A 15,346-nucleotide genomic window follows, 5' to 3' on the forward strand; every position below is an offset into this window, starting at 1 on the left:
TTGAGGAGTGTGTTGGGGCAGTGTGGGTTGAGGACTGGGTGTGGCTGAGAGCTGGTGTGTTGGGGGTGGGCAGTGTGGGTTGAGGACTGAGTGTGGGAGGCTGATTGTGTTGAGGCAGTGTGTGTTGTGAACTGAGTGTGTTAAGGCAGTGTGTTTGTGAACTGGGTGTGTTAAGGCAGTGTAGTATTGGGGGCTAGTGTGTTGAGACAGAGTGCGCGTTGAGGACTGAGTGTGTTGTGAACTTAAGGTTGTTGAGGACTGAGTGTATTGAGAGCTGAGTGTGTTGAGGCAGTGTGTGTTGTGAACTGAGTGTGTTAAGGCAGTGTGTGTTGTGAACTGAGTGTGTTAAGGCAGTGTGTGTTGAGAACTGAGTGTGTTGAGACAGTGTGCGTTGAGGACTGAGTGTGTTGAGAACTGAGTGTGTTAAGGCAGTGTGTGTTGAGAACTGAGTGTGTTGAGACAGTGTGCGTTGAGGACTGAGTGTGTTGAGAACTGAGTGTGTTGAGGACCGAGTGTGTTGGAACGAGTCTTTATCTTTCCGCCTTTTTGTCTCCGTTTCTTTCTCTTTGTTTGTCCTTATCTCTTTGACACATGCAGAGAGAGAGAGAGAGAGAGAGAGAGAGAGAGAGAGAGAGATCACACCACCACCACCACCACCACCAACACCACCACCAACACACACCACCAACACCTACAAGTATAATCACAACCACAACCAAGACCTGGGCTTCACATCGACGGACGTATCCAAAATTACCTTGGTAAAGTTTACATTAGGAGGTGGTCGTCTTTGAGGCCTTTTCAGGTCGACAACTTTGAAAGACAGATATTATAAGGCACTAGAAGAGATGTGAATGATGGTGGTGCTGATGGAGGTGGTGATGGTGGTGGTGATGATGTGGTGGTGGTGATGATAGAGATGATGTTGATGGTGGTGATGGAAGTGGTGGTGGTGTTGGTGGTAGTGATGGTGGTGATAATAACGATCTAGGGGTAGTAGTAATAGTAGTGGCCGTGGTGGTGGTGGTGGTGGTGATGGTGGTGATAATGGTGATGACGATGATTGTGATTGACTTTGCTCTCTCTTTCTGCTTCACGCTCCTTTCATTATAAGTTTCTCTCTCACAAGTTTTCTCGTTTCCTCTCTCTCTCTCTCTCTCTTTCTCTCTCCATTTCAGTTTATATCTTTCTTACAGTATTTCGCATTCCTCTCTCTCTCTCTCTCTCTCTCTCTCTCTCTCTCTCTCTCTCTCTCTCTCTCTCTCGTTTACAATAGAACAATCCAGGTCACCAGTGCATGCAAGTAACAACAAAACTGACGCTGGTATAATCATGTGAAAATTTCCATCGTTTTGCCAATATTCGTAAATTCTGGAGGAGACAATTTTCACCCAATTGGCACGACCAGTTTCTCTTTGTTTACATAATGTTTCTAAATACGTTTTCTATTATAGTTTTTTTTTTTTTTTTTAGGAGTTAACTTGAAGGAAGGTAATTCTGAAGGTCTCTCTCATATACACATAAAAAACACGTATATAAACATAGAGTAAAATATTGTAGTGTCGAGGGAGTAAGTACACACACACACACACACACACACACAGAGCCAGAAGTGTTTACATGATTGACTGTTATTGAACCTGGCAGAGCAGGTGAACCCTAAAACAGAAATGCAGAGTTGGAAGATGTTCTATAAAGAGAGAGAGAGAGAGAGAGAAGAGAGAGAGAGAGAGAGGTATTGTTGGAGCTTTCAGGAATAAAGAGAATTGGGAAAAAGAAAAGGAGAAGAAAGGATACAGAAGAGTGGGGAATACTAAGGAAAGAAAAGCAGACACGCGGACATAGTGACAAGAGGAGAAAGGGCAGATAAAACCTTGAGGAGAGGGGAGGAGAAGGAGGGAAAGGTGAGGTGAAGGGAGAAAGGGAGAGAGAGTAGTGAGGAAAAGAGGAAGAAGTTGACAGTGAGAGAGGGAAGAGGAAAATGAAATATAAGAAACCACATGTACACAAGAATGACATACATACATACATACATACATACATACATACATACATACATACATACATCAAGACAGCGTCCATAATACAAAAGCGAAATTTAAAGCTTCCCAAATCCCTGGTATAATGAACTCTTGGGCGATCATGCCTCTTAATGAAGTGATCAGGTATACTTCTCTGTTCTGTCTGTCTGTCTGTCTGTCTGTCTCTCTCTCTCTCTCTCTCTCTCTCTCTCTCTCTCTCTCTCTCTCTCTGTCTGTCTGTCTGGTTCATTCTCTCACTGTACGTGTCTTTCTCTCCTTAACTGTCTGTCTATCTTTCTCTGTATCGCTCTCTGTTTATCTGTCTATGTCTGTCTATCTGTCTGTCTGTCTTTCTCTTTTTATCTTTCTATCTTTCTCTCCTCCTCTCTTTATCTTTTTGTCTCTGCCTGTCTCTCTGTTTTTTCTCTTAATATGTCTCTCTCTTTATCTCTTCCTGTCTCTGTCTCTGTCTTTATCTTATGTATCTGTCTGTCTGTGACTCTTTTTACCTCTTTCTCTCTTTATCTTGGTCTGTGTCTCTAGTTTTAACAGTAATCCACAAGTATAAATCATTCATGAGCATAAACAATATCTCTTACCTCCCTCTAAAAGTATAATGGCGTGTAATTGCATCCCTAACGACTTATGGCAACTGTCCAACCAATAAAGTTAATAATAGATAATGCACTATAACAAAAGCCAGGTACAGTGAAACAAAAGAATTATGTGGGATATTAGAATTACCATTATTATGTATTCATTATGTAAAATAGGTATGACATGAATAATTTTATTGTTATTCATTACCAGTTATTAATTATTTGGCTCAGAGTCCCCGTCAATCAGGGAATAAATCGTGTGTTCGAATTTGCTCGAATTGGTGAAACTATCGCCACTGTAGGCAAACGTTAGTCTTGTTTATCTTATTTCCTTAAGTATGAAGGGAAGGTGGGCTAACGTACGCCTGGCGAAGCTTTGGTGCGAATACTGGGCGTTGTTCATCACTCGTGCTGGCGATACTGAGTGTAACACGTAACCTGTCTGTCCGTGACGCGACAAAAAACATTTTACGACGGACTTCGCCACTTTACAGAGTGTGAGTGTTGCTCCCCAAGTCCTGTTTGTGTTATTGTGCAGACAAGTATAAAGACGAGGACAAGGAGAAGGAAGAAGAGGAAGGAAGAAATAAAGAAAAATAAGAAAAAAAGACGAGAAAGTGTGAGAGAGAAGTTTATATCTTACCATTAATTATAAGAACGACTGGGATGTGTGTTTATGGAGGCCGTTCTCTCTCTTTCTCTCTCTTTCTCTCTCTCTCTCTCTCTCTCTCTCTTTCTTTCTTTCTTTTACCTCACACAAAAAGAAACACAATATTAATGCACCAATGTAAAGAGCCCCGGCACTTCATCCATAAGTATCACCCTTAATTACCATTGATAGTGTAATTAATGTAGAATAATACCCTTGTTATTCATTGAAGCTGTCAAAGGAATAACATTAATAACAGGTGGTGTAATGGCCCCGGGACAAAATAAATGAGATATGATAGATTAAAACATCCATTACTGTTTATCTGCGTCGTTAATAAATGTGTTGAGCAACCTGTCAATGTTTATTATTATTATTATTATTATTATTATTATTATTATTATTATTATTATTATTATTATTATTATTATTATTATTATTATTATTATTATTTTTATTGTTATTGTTATTGTTATTGTTATTATTATTATTATTATTATTATTATTATTATTATTATTATTATTATTATTTTTATTTTTATTTTATTTTTATTTTATATTATTATTATTATTATTATTATTATTATTATTATTATTATTATTATTATTATTATTATTATTATTATTATTATTATTATTATTATTATTATTATTATTATTATTATTATTATTATTATTATTATTATTATTATTATCATTTCGTATTATTTTTCACAAGCCAACGTTCCTACAACATCATGAAAAGACTGCCGCGTCAATGAGAACGACGAATTTTCGCCTGGCGGAGATGTGATGAAATTTGTCTCCGTGTATCATTTTATTGCGCGTGAAATTAACAGAAACACCGTGAGATTACAATAACCTTTTATCTCCTTTCGTGGTAGGAATACTTGATACAAAATATAAATGTTTTTCTCTAATATAGAAAGTTATTAGAGGTTGTAGCATTATTTTCCTTAACCTTTCTTTAGTGTTGTAAAGTAAAAAAAAAAACTCTTGGTTCACAGAAAACGTAATGCAAAGGAAACGTATTGATGTTATAATTCACAGAAAATACAGAACTGTTTGTAAATCCTATAAAACGTGGCTTTGTAACTCAGGAAAACTAAGGCTACGGTACAGTCTATTGTCATTTTTACCGCCATCTTAGAGTGAACCAGTTATTGGCGTTATCACGTCTTCGGGTTTAAGGATGAGATATTTGGGCGTCCATCTTAAGTGTTGTGAGTTATCAGAGTCTGTCAGAGGGACTCATAACTTTAAGAATTATGAGTAGTATTGAATCTCTCTCTCTCTCTCTCTCTCTCTCTCTCTCTCTCTCTCTCTCTGTAAAAGTCAGGATGATAAGGCACTGATAAGAATGGTACACTCTCTCTCTCTCTCCTGGACCTCACTATCAGGACAAAAGCACCAGAGACCAACCCACTTTCTTGAGCCAACTTTGGGAGTAATTTCACGCTGTGTCACCAGACCTACAGCATGAGCCTGACACGACAAACTGCATCACCTCACTGTCTTATTGGCCCGTCTACTGTTGGTGTGTGGTATATGTGGCCCATACCTGCTGGTCCACACACCTACTGGCCCACACCTGTTGGTCTAGCCATTTCCAGTGTTGGTGTGTTTACTAATTGCAGTCCACACTTGCTAGGCCACAGGTGTTGGTCTACAGCTGTTGGTTTAACTTGGTCCAGTGTATTACGACCACCGCCGCCACCACTAGTATTAATTTAACACTACCTTCTCCTCCACCACTAACGACACAATCACCACAGCCTTTACTTTCACCACTACCATTATTTTCACAACAATTATACTCCTATCCACCAACCATCACCATAACTACTACCACCACAACAACCCTCGTAACCACCAATCATCACCACCACTACCACCACCACAACAACCCTCGTAACCACCAATCATCACCACCACTACCACCACCACAACAACCCTCGTAACCATCAATCATACCCACCATGCCACCACACCTTAGCCCTCATATTACCCCATCATCATCACCACCCTACCACCACCACAGCAACCCTCATGTACAATCATACCCACTACCCACCCACAGCAACCCACGTAAACACAATCATCACCACACTACCCACCCACCCATGTACATGAAACCTGTCATGCCCCACCCACCACCCACCCCAACAGCCTCATGTACAATCATCACCACCCTACCTGCCAGCAACCCGCAACCACAATCATCACCACACACACAGCAACCCTCATGCAGTATCACCACCCACCCACCACCCACCCACAGCAACCCTTGTACTGTCCCATCACCCTACACCACCACACAGCAGCCTCATGTGTACAATCCTCCACACCGCCACTGCTACCCTCCACCCACGCCACTCCTTGAAGAATTCTTTGTCTCCACCCTTCAACCACACCACCACTAGTACCCACCTCCCACCCACACCCCCATCCTCCACCATCCTTCCCCACTCCATCCTCCACCACCCCTCTTCCCATCTCATCCTCTACCACCCTCCACCCACTCCACCACTTAATGGACTGCCCTCTCCACCCACTCGGTTAAGGAGGATGTTAAGATGTAAATAAGAAATGGTAATTAATGTCACTCAAGACGCTCCTTTAACCTTGGCCAGAGTGACCCATGACGGTATACTGCTCCCCTGAGAGAGAGAGAGCTGTTCCATTTTAAAATATTATGATGAAAATAACAGCTGTCCCTCAATAAGAAACCTTTCCAGAACGCTACCTTGAATTTCGTGCCAGTAACAGCCATCCCTCAAGCGTTACCTAATGTTTCGTGCCAGTAATAGCCATCCCTCAAGCGTTACCTCATTTTTCGTACCAGTAACAACCACCCCTCAAGCGGTACCTCATCTTTCGTACCAGTAACAACCACCCCTCAAGCGGTACCTCATCTTTCGTACCAGTAACAGCCATCCCTCAAGCGGAACTCCACGGACCCTGCTCCCAGTTAATCATTACAGCATCAACATCTTGTCCTACTCGTGTGATTAATCGTCGTGGGAGGAAAATGTCAAATGCTGTGAGTGTGTTATGATAGTATACTGAGCATATTTTATGAGTATGTTATGATAGTATACTGAGCATATTTAATGAGTATGTTATGATAGTATACTGAGCATATTTTATGAGTATGTAATGATAGTATACTGAGCATATTTTATGAGTATGTTACGATAGTATACTGAGCATATTTTATGAGTATGCTATGTTAGTATACTGAGCATATTTTATGAGTATGTTATGATAGTATACAAAGAATATTTTATGAGTGTGTTATGATAGTATACTAATAATATTTTATGAGTATGGTATGAAAGTATACTGAGCATATTTTATGAGTATGTTATGATAGTATACTGAGCATATTTTTTGAGTATGTTATGATAGTATACCGAGCATATTTCACTAGTATGTTATGATAGTATCCTGAGCATATTTAACGAGTATGTTATGATAGCATACTGAGCATATTTTATGAGTGTGATATGATAGTATACTGAACATATTTTATGAGTATGTTATGATAGTATACTGATAATATTTTATGAGTATGGTATGATAGTATACTGAGCATATTTTATGAGTATGTTATGATAGTATACTGAGCATATTTTATGAGTATGTTATGATAGTATACCGAGCATATTTCACTAGTATGTTATGATAGTATCCTGAGCATATTTAACGAGTATGTTATGATAGCATACTGAGCATATTTTATGAGTGTGATATGATAGTATACTGAGCATATTTTATGAGTATGTTATGATAGTATACTTAGCATATTTTATGAGTATGTTATGATAGTATACTGAGCATATTTTATGAGTATGTTATGACAGTATACTGAGCATTATTTAATGAATATGTTGTGACAATAGGGGTTCTCTGAGAGCTGTGGGAGGTGTCTGAGTTCAGTAATATTAATAATAACAACAACAACACAAACATCACCCCTTAAATTGATCACCACTCCATAAAATAAACTAATATCTATAATTCTTTTTAATAATCGTAATATAATTCAGTAATTAATATCTACCTGATGTACACGTAATAACTATCTATGAATAATTACTACATGTTATTTTTGAATGACTCTATGCAAATTTTTCACAAACATCGAAATGATTCTGTGTGTCTGTCAGCTGGTACAGGTTATGTGTTTCTCGCGTCAATACATTATAAAAAAATATACAGTAAATATATAGATAGTAAGCGGCCTAAATAATAGCGCCAGTGCGAGCAGAAGGCAGGCGAGTGGTCGTCTGGGGTTGATTGTGGGCGGGAGGTAAGGGAAGCTGCCAGGGAAGAGAGAGAGAGAGAGAGAGAGTGAGAGAGAGAGAGAGAGTCGTATGAGCATATACTGGCATCTCGCAATAACAACAGAAATGTCGTCGTCCTCTGAGTGATCCAACCATTAATAATATCGCGTCTTGCAGGGTATCAATAACATGTCCCTGCTCCCTCCTCCTCTTCCTACACAACTTGCGACTGGAGTGACACTTCTGTTGTCAATTACTTCCTCCAATATCGCTTTCGCAGATAACGCCAGCCAGATAAACGGCACCACTAATCCACCTTAACCTAACCTAACCTAACCTAACCTAACCTAACCTCAACCTAACCTAACCTCAACCAAACCTAAATTAAACCAACTTATCCTAACCGATATTAACCTAAACTTAACCTAATCTAACGTAACGTAACGTAACCTCAACCAAACCTAAATTAAACCAACTTATCCTAACCGATATTAACCTAAACTTAACCTAATCTAACCTAATCTAACATAACCTAACCTCAACCTAACCTAGCCTAACCTAACCTCAACCTAACCTAGCCTAACCTAACCTAACCTATTTCATTTTTCTTCCTATTTACTCCTTTATTCATTTATTCATATATAGTAGTTATTTCCTCTTTCACCTATTACTGTTTAACACATCCTTCTGTCTGTCTGTCTGTCTGTCATTCATTACTTACTTACCCAACTGTTTAGTCATTCATCCACGCATTCACCTACTCATTCAATCATAAACTCATTCACTCACACATTCACCCACTCACCCACACGTTCACCCACTCACCCATCCACTCATTCACTTACTCATATACAGTCACCCACTCATCCAATGATTAACCCCACTCATTTATCTATAAACCCAACAGTTTACACATTCACTCATTCACCCACTCATTCACCAACTCATCCACTCATTGACTCACTCATCCACTCATTGACTCACTCATCCATAATTCACCCACTCATTCACTTGAGTTGGTCCTTTTATATATATATATATATATATATATATATATATATATATATATATATATATATATATATATATATATATATATATATATATATATATATATATCTCACACACACAAATATATACATTAGTTCTAGAACTAGTAAGTGGCTGTACCTAGTAAAACGGAGTGGTAGTGTTATTTCCCCCGCTTTGTCGAATCGGATTCCTGACACACCGGACAGAGGAATGTCTGTAGGTCTTATTGGCCACTTATTTGGAGGATATCGACGGTGAAGTTCATTGAACAACTTTAATGAGATAACATTGGCACAGGCCCCCTTATCTATATCTAGGGATAACTGCTCGTGACCTATCCTCGCTGGTACGGTCAACACTTCCACTTTGTTTAACGCGGCGATTAATGAGCGTTGTTTTCTTGAACCGTTGACGCTATCCTAGATGGTGTTGCTGGACGCGCTCCTCTTCCCCCAAAGGCTGTGTACTTGTCTCCCGTCGATTTTCAATTTTTTGCCTCATACGCTGTATATTTCTACAATCTTCTGTGTTGTGGTATGGAGACTGATGTACTGTACACCATTTATTCGAATGCCTTTAGTGTTTGGAGACATTTTATTTCCTGTGTAATGTCCGTTTGGAGTTTTTGGTTTAGCAGGACTATCTGAATTTTTAATATCCTGCGAGGATCCTTTTCTTCGATCTTGCTTGTGGCTGGCTGGGTAGTTATCTGCTTGTCCTGCAAACCAGAATTTTTCTGTGGCATGTCCCTTACGTTTGCAGACTTTGCAAAAAAGGTATCTCTTTTGGTTTGGTTCCCGTGACAGAGTGTGATTGTTCCTTAAAGCTGGTGACTGGTGCCACTGACAGAGTCCTCGGAGTATTTTCCTCTACGTATTTTACAAGTTTAGTCCCTTTTTAATTTTTTTCTTTCGGGCTTTCTTGCGTAAGGGTTCATTTGATGACAAGATAAACTGAAGGAATTTAATAATCCTGTAGAAATTTTCTTTTGACAAGTTGTCATTGTTATCGAACCAATCTGAGGAATCCATGGAAGATTTGAGGTCTATCTTAGTGAGACCCGCACATATCTGGGCGTCTTTTCGTTATGTGCGAGCAGAGTGTCACCTCTCCGCCCTGCCATCTTAAAAATCCAAGTAAGCGGACCTCCTTTTGAACCTGACCCCCAAAAAAGAATTAATTGTGTCTTAAACGTTTGATAGTCATCCGTGTCTTCATCATTGACTAAAGCATAGATACCTTTAGCTGCCCGACTACCGGTTTTGATAAGGCTTCGGACGTATGAAATTTTATCTACGTCATTAGTGACATTGTTATTTCTCATTACATCTTCGCATTTACGCAAAAATGTTAAACTATCATAATCTGGATCCTTGGCAGTAAAATCTTGTACCTTAATGTTATTTGGAAGTATCTTTACAGTTTGACAGGCCGATGAAGTCTGTGGGTTAGTAGACCCACCTGTTGCCATTTTTGTTGTGTTAGTTAAAGCATTAGCGTTATTAACAGGTGAAGATGATGGGTAAATGTTACCTGACCTTAATTGTCTACTGTGTAAATCCTCAAACTGAGAATCTATGAAATTTTCACAGCTAGCTAGAGTCGATTGGTGTTAACTCTATTGGCTAATTCGTCCTCACTATCAGTTACCACAAGTTCCTATGAATTCTTAGATGACAGACTATCGGTGTCTGAGTCACTAATTTCCTATTTGATACCCAAATTTTTGGAAGAGGGTCCATGTATAGGACTATTTATCACTTCACTCACTGTATAAAACTCACTACGTTGTCCACTCACGGAGTAATGCAAAAATATTTATAATGAGTCCTGAAAATGAAGAGAAAAATATATTAGTTATTAAAAAGTATTAAAAAGTATGAAAAGTATGTAAAAGTATAGAATATATATATATCTACCATTTGTAAGTAGAGAACGTATTTTCTAAATGTGTTTATTTAATTTTACCTTTGCTCATTTGTGCAAGTAATTGATATTTTATATTGACTACATATGAAGACTTCTTGAAGTTCTCTTATGTTTGTGTAGTTTATAAAATAATGATTGTGTGTGATCTACCCGAGTGGAGAGTCGGTATAGCTTTGTGCTGGCTATGACATCAGGAGTCGATGACGTCCTTCTCAGGGAGGGATGACGTCACGTCTTACGGCGATCAACCTGGAGGGCTGACCTGGAGCTGACCTGGGTCTTGCGGTGATCAGCTTGGGGCCTGACCTGGGTCTTGCGGTGATCAGCTTGGGGGCTGACCTGAGTCTTGCGGCGATCAGCTTGGGGGCTGACCTGGGTCTTGCGGTGATCAGCTTGGGGGCTGACCTGGATCTTGTGGCGATCAACTTGGGGCTGACCTGGGGTTGTTCTCTGCCTTGGTGGGATCAGCCTGGGGGCCGACCAGGGGCTGTCCTCTGTTGCACACAGACAAGTCTTGATTTTTTAAGCAAGAGATTGTTTGATTGTCTGGAACCACTTTGACAACCTTCCTAAACTCCGGTGATGTAGTGTTTATCTGGTAATGACCTCAGCCCACACTTGGTTAGGCTCGGCTGTTCTCGGCTCTGGTCGGGGTAACCTTCAGTAGGGTGTGTCACTGGCGGTTTGACTGCTAAGTTGGCAATCTTTTACAGTGTTTTTGTTACCACTGTGTCTCTTTGTATACGTTTTGCAAGTGTTTATAGCCACTGTCCACTTAATTTTCTTGTAATTGCTTGTTTGTTGATGATTCACTTAAAGTGCCACTTAAGTCACTGGAATCACTTGTTTCGTTTGTTTCTGAAAGTCTGAACGATTCTCGAATCCGTCTCACTGCTGCCACCATATATATATATATATATATATATATATATATATATTAGGTTTGGAACTAGTAAGTGGCTGGGTTGAGGTAAACACTTTGCTGGTGTTTCTTTATTGTAGAAAAATGTAGTTTCACAGGTACTTAGTTCGGTTGAGAGTATATTGTACCTTCTCTACTAGGGTAAGTGTCTTGAGTGCACTTATATATGAGAATTTAAGTGAGGTGTTGTAACACGTGATATGAGTCTGCCTGCTCTCTCCTCTCGCTCAGAGCGTGAGAGTCAAGGAGTGGGCAAGGTATTTGCTAAATCAGCTTGACCTGGTTCAACCTCTGATGAAGTTATATAGCTCAGCATGTATGACATGAACAACTACTGAGTCATTGTTGAATAACTTCGTGAATAATTTGGTATTATACATTTAAGTATTATACATTTGGGTGAATATTTATATAATACAAATGGTGCTGTTACACACTCATTCACACACTCATTCACCCACACGTTCACCCACACATTCACCCACTCATCCACTCATTTACCCCACAGTTTACACAGTCACCCACTTATTCACCGCCATCTTCTCCCACTCATTACCTGAAGTGGCTCCAGTTTCACCTGAGGAAGCCATTTGTCTAATTAACATGGCCTTCAGGACCTCTTGTGTTATATATAAGTCATGGGAGAGAGAGAGAGAGAGAGAGAGAGAGAGACGAACATTTATTACACACAGACAGACAGACATATATTTATCACAGCGAGAGAAACAGAGAGCTAGACATACGAACATTTGTCATATAGGGAAAGGCAAAAACAGACAGAAATTAGAGAAAGAAAGAAAGAAATAAAGAAAGATAAAGAGACAGAGAAAAAACGTTGAACCCTTCGCTTAAAAAAAAAAACACGAGATATAAAAACTCAGTAAATTGGGAGGAATTAAGGAAAGGCTTCCAAACCCTCGCTTCTTTCTGTACTTCCTAAATGGAATTAGACTCACTCGTTCCTCCTCAGCTAATTCCAATACCTTTATCCTCAACACGCTAAAGACTTCTTACTCAAAGGGTTTATTCGAGTAATTTTTTTTTTCGTATTTGCTGTGGGGAAAATGCTGGGAATTTTTCTAAGGGAAAGACGAATTAACACTCAAATGTCTTTTTACCGTTGATCTTTTATTCACATTTATTATGAAGAAAAATACTGGGGATTATCTTGGGTATGATGGGAATTAAATAAAAGAGATGATGTAGGAAAATGCTGTAAAAAAATTTCCCTCTCATCTCTTCATCTCTCTACAGGTATATCCCTCTCTATCTCTCTGCATCATTCCATCTCTCTCCATCTCTCCCTATCTCTCTTTATATCTCTCTATCTCTCCCCATCTCTCTACCTCCCTCTCCATATCTCTTTTATCTCTCTCCATCTCTCTGTCTCTCTGTCTCTCTCCATCTCTCTGTCTCTCTCCGTCTCTCTGTCTCTCTCCATCTCTCTGTCTCTCTCCCATCACCAAACTTACCCAGATAAAAAGAGTAAAGATAGATCCGTATTTTTTAGGGAGCTCAAGTGACGGCCAAAGCCTCAACCTATACAAGTATTTACGCCCCAAAAACATTTTCTTCTCAAAAATTCCTAAAATGTTATGGGTGATATTGGAGATTTTTTTTTCTATTGCGGGAGGGATTTTGTGTGGCTTTTGAGAATTTATTTTTTTAATATGAGTTTCTAAAATATTGTAGTTGGGGATTTTGTTTCCATTATATTTTTGTTGTTGTGTGTACATACATACATACATACATACATACATACATACATACATACATACACAGCGGCGACCTCACTGAGTGTGGACGTGTCCCCTGGCGCATCGCAGCAGCCAAGGTCATCACGTCGACCAATAGCTAATTTAAGGCAGTTCAGTACTTTTACGGAAAGACAGTGCGTATTTTCAAGGTGTCAGTGACTGTGAGTGCTAGACTTGTGAATATGTGCGTTCCAGTGTCACGATACCGTCGCACCGACCTGTTCCAGCTGAAGTCTGGTGCTGGCTATCCTCCACCCCACACCATCACTCTACTAAAGGCGCTGAGAATCTTTCACAACCGCGGCTGCAGACGGGGTCGCCTCATTTCCAGACGAATCCCTATCATCACGCCGAGCAAGCATAAGAAAGTCAAGCCAGTGCCAGAAAGACAGTGTGCTCGCTATGAAGTGCCGCGACTATGGTACAGCCTACCATCCCTATTGCTGTCCAATGTTACATCTTTATGCAACAAGGTGGAGGAGGTCAGTGTCACAGTGAAGTCAGTTGGTGCAGGTATTGTGGTGATTACCGAGGCGTGGCAAATTGTTCCTGAGATCTGTGCCATAGAAAACTATGAGTTATTTCATCACCTTAGGAAAGACAGAAGATGTGGTGGTGTAGTTGCTTACTGTCGCCGTGACCTTAAACCATCACCCCTAGGTGTTAATGTACCTGAGGATGTGTTCTGACCTCACTAGGGGAAAGGTCACGGCAGGGTTAGCTCCCGAGGGTTAATTATCAGATATGGCCAGCGTTATGTGTGGTCTGGGGTCTGGGAGTTTGTTGGCCAAGCCGGAATGGGCCATGGAAGAATTGGAGAGGGCCAAGGAAGAAATAGAGAGGGCCATGTTGGAGAACCTGAAATTAAGAGAAGAGATGGCGAGATTGAAGGGGGAGGCGGGACAGGGAAAGCCAGTGTCTGACGAAAATTCAAGAAAGCCAATGTCTGACGAAAATTCAAGCGAGTGGAAGGTTGTAAGGAGAGGGAAGACCAAACTGGTGATGAAGAAACACACCAAGGATACGTCAACAACGACATCAGCAGCTAAGTGTACCAACTCGTTCAGTCCCTTGATAGACAAATTGGTCGTTAGTACAGTCAGGGACAGGGCTGACAAGGAAGGTATAAAAACTTTAATTGTTGGTGACTCACAGGTAAGGTACTTGGACAGGACTTTTTGTGATAAAAACATAAATAAGACGAGGGTGTGTTTGCCAGGAGCTGGGGTGGGGGATATAATTGATAGGATGGACAATATCTTGTCTGGTAATGGGAACAAACCCATTATCTGCCTCAGTGCAGGAGGCAATGATATTGGCCGTTGTAGGAGCGAGGAGCTTCTTGATAAGTTCAAGGCAGCTATAGATTGTATTAGGACTAAGGGAGGGATCCCTACCATATGCGGTGTCCTGTCTAGAAGGAGAGTTGGCAGTGAACGACCGTCTTGACAGATATTGCAAGTTAATATCAGTCCCATTCATTGACAACTGGGACAACTTCTATGGCAGAAGGGACCTTTATGCTAGGGATAGGGTGCACCTGTCTAGGGATAGAGTAGCAACCCTGGCTGGGGCTCTAGAGGGGGCAGTTAAAAAGATATCGAAGTCTTTAAACTGCTAGGAGAACATATGAGCACGGGGGTGGAGGAGAATGCAGTGGGAGCTGGTAAACAAAGTGAAAGATTACAGGGAAATAGTGTTAGGAATGATGACAAAATTAAATTAGACAGGGAGTTTAAAACTAAACGCGGACTCAGAACACGACTAACTTAAATGTATACTACGCGAACAGTAGAAGTATGAGAAACAAAATGGATGATATTAGGGCCTGAAACATGGATCAACCTAGACTCACGTGAGTTACCGGTCGAATACCAAATTGCGGGTTACAAACTGTTCCATACCGATAGGCAGACCAGGAAAGGAGGCGGAGTAGCAATCTATGTTAGGGATAATCTGAAGTGTGAAATAAACAAGGAAATAAAAACCGAGCGGAATACAGAAACAATTTGGATAGAATTAATCGACGGTAGGGAAAAATTAATCACAGGAGTAATATATAGACCTCCCAATCTTGATAGAGTCAATGAGCGACTTATCTGGGATGAAATGCGCAGGGCTTCCATACACAACAAAGTCTGTATAGTA

This window comes from Homarus americanus, unplaced genomic scaffold (genome assembly GCF_018991925.1).
Source record: "Homarus americanus isolate GMGI-L3 unplaced genomic scaffold, GMGI_Hamer_2.0 scaffold32583, whole genome shotgun sequence".
Taxonomy (NCBI): Eukaryota; Metazoa; Arthropoda; class Malacostraca; order Decapoda; family Nephropidae; genus Homarus; species Homarus americanus.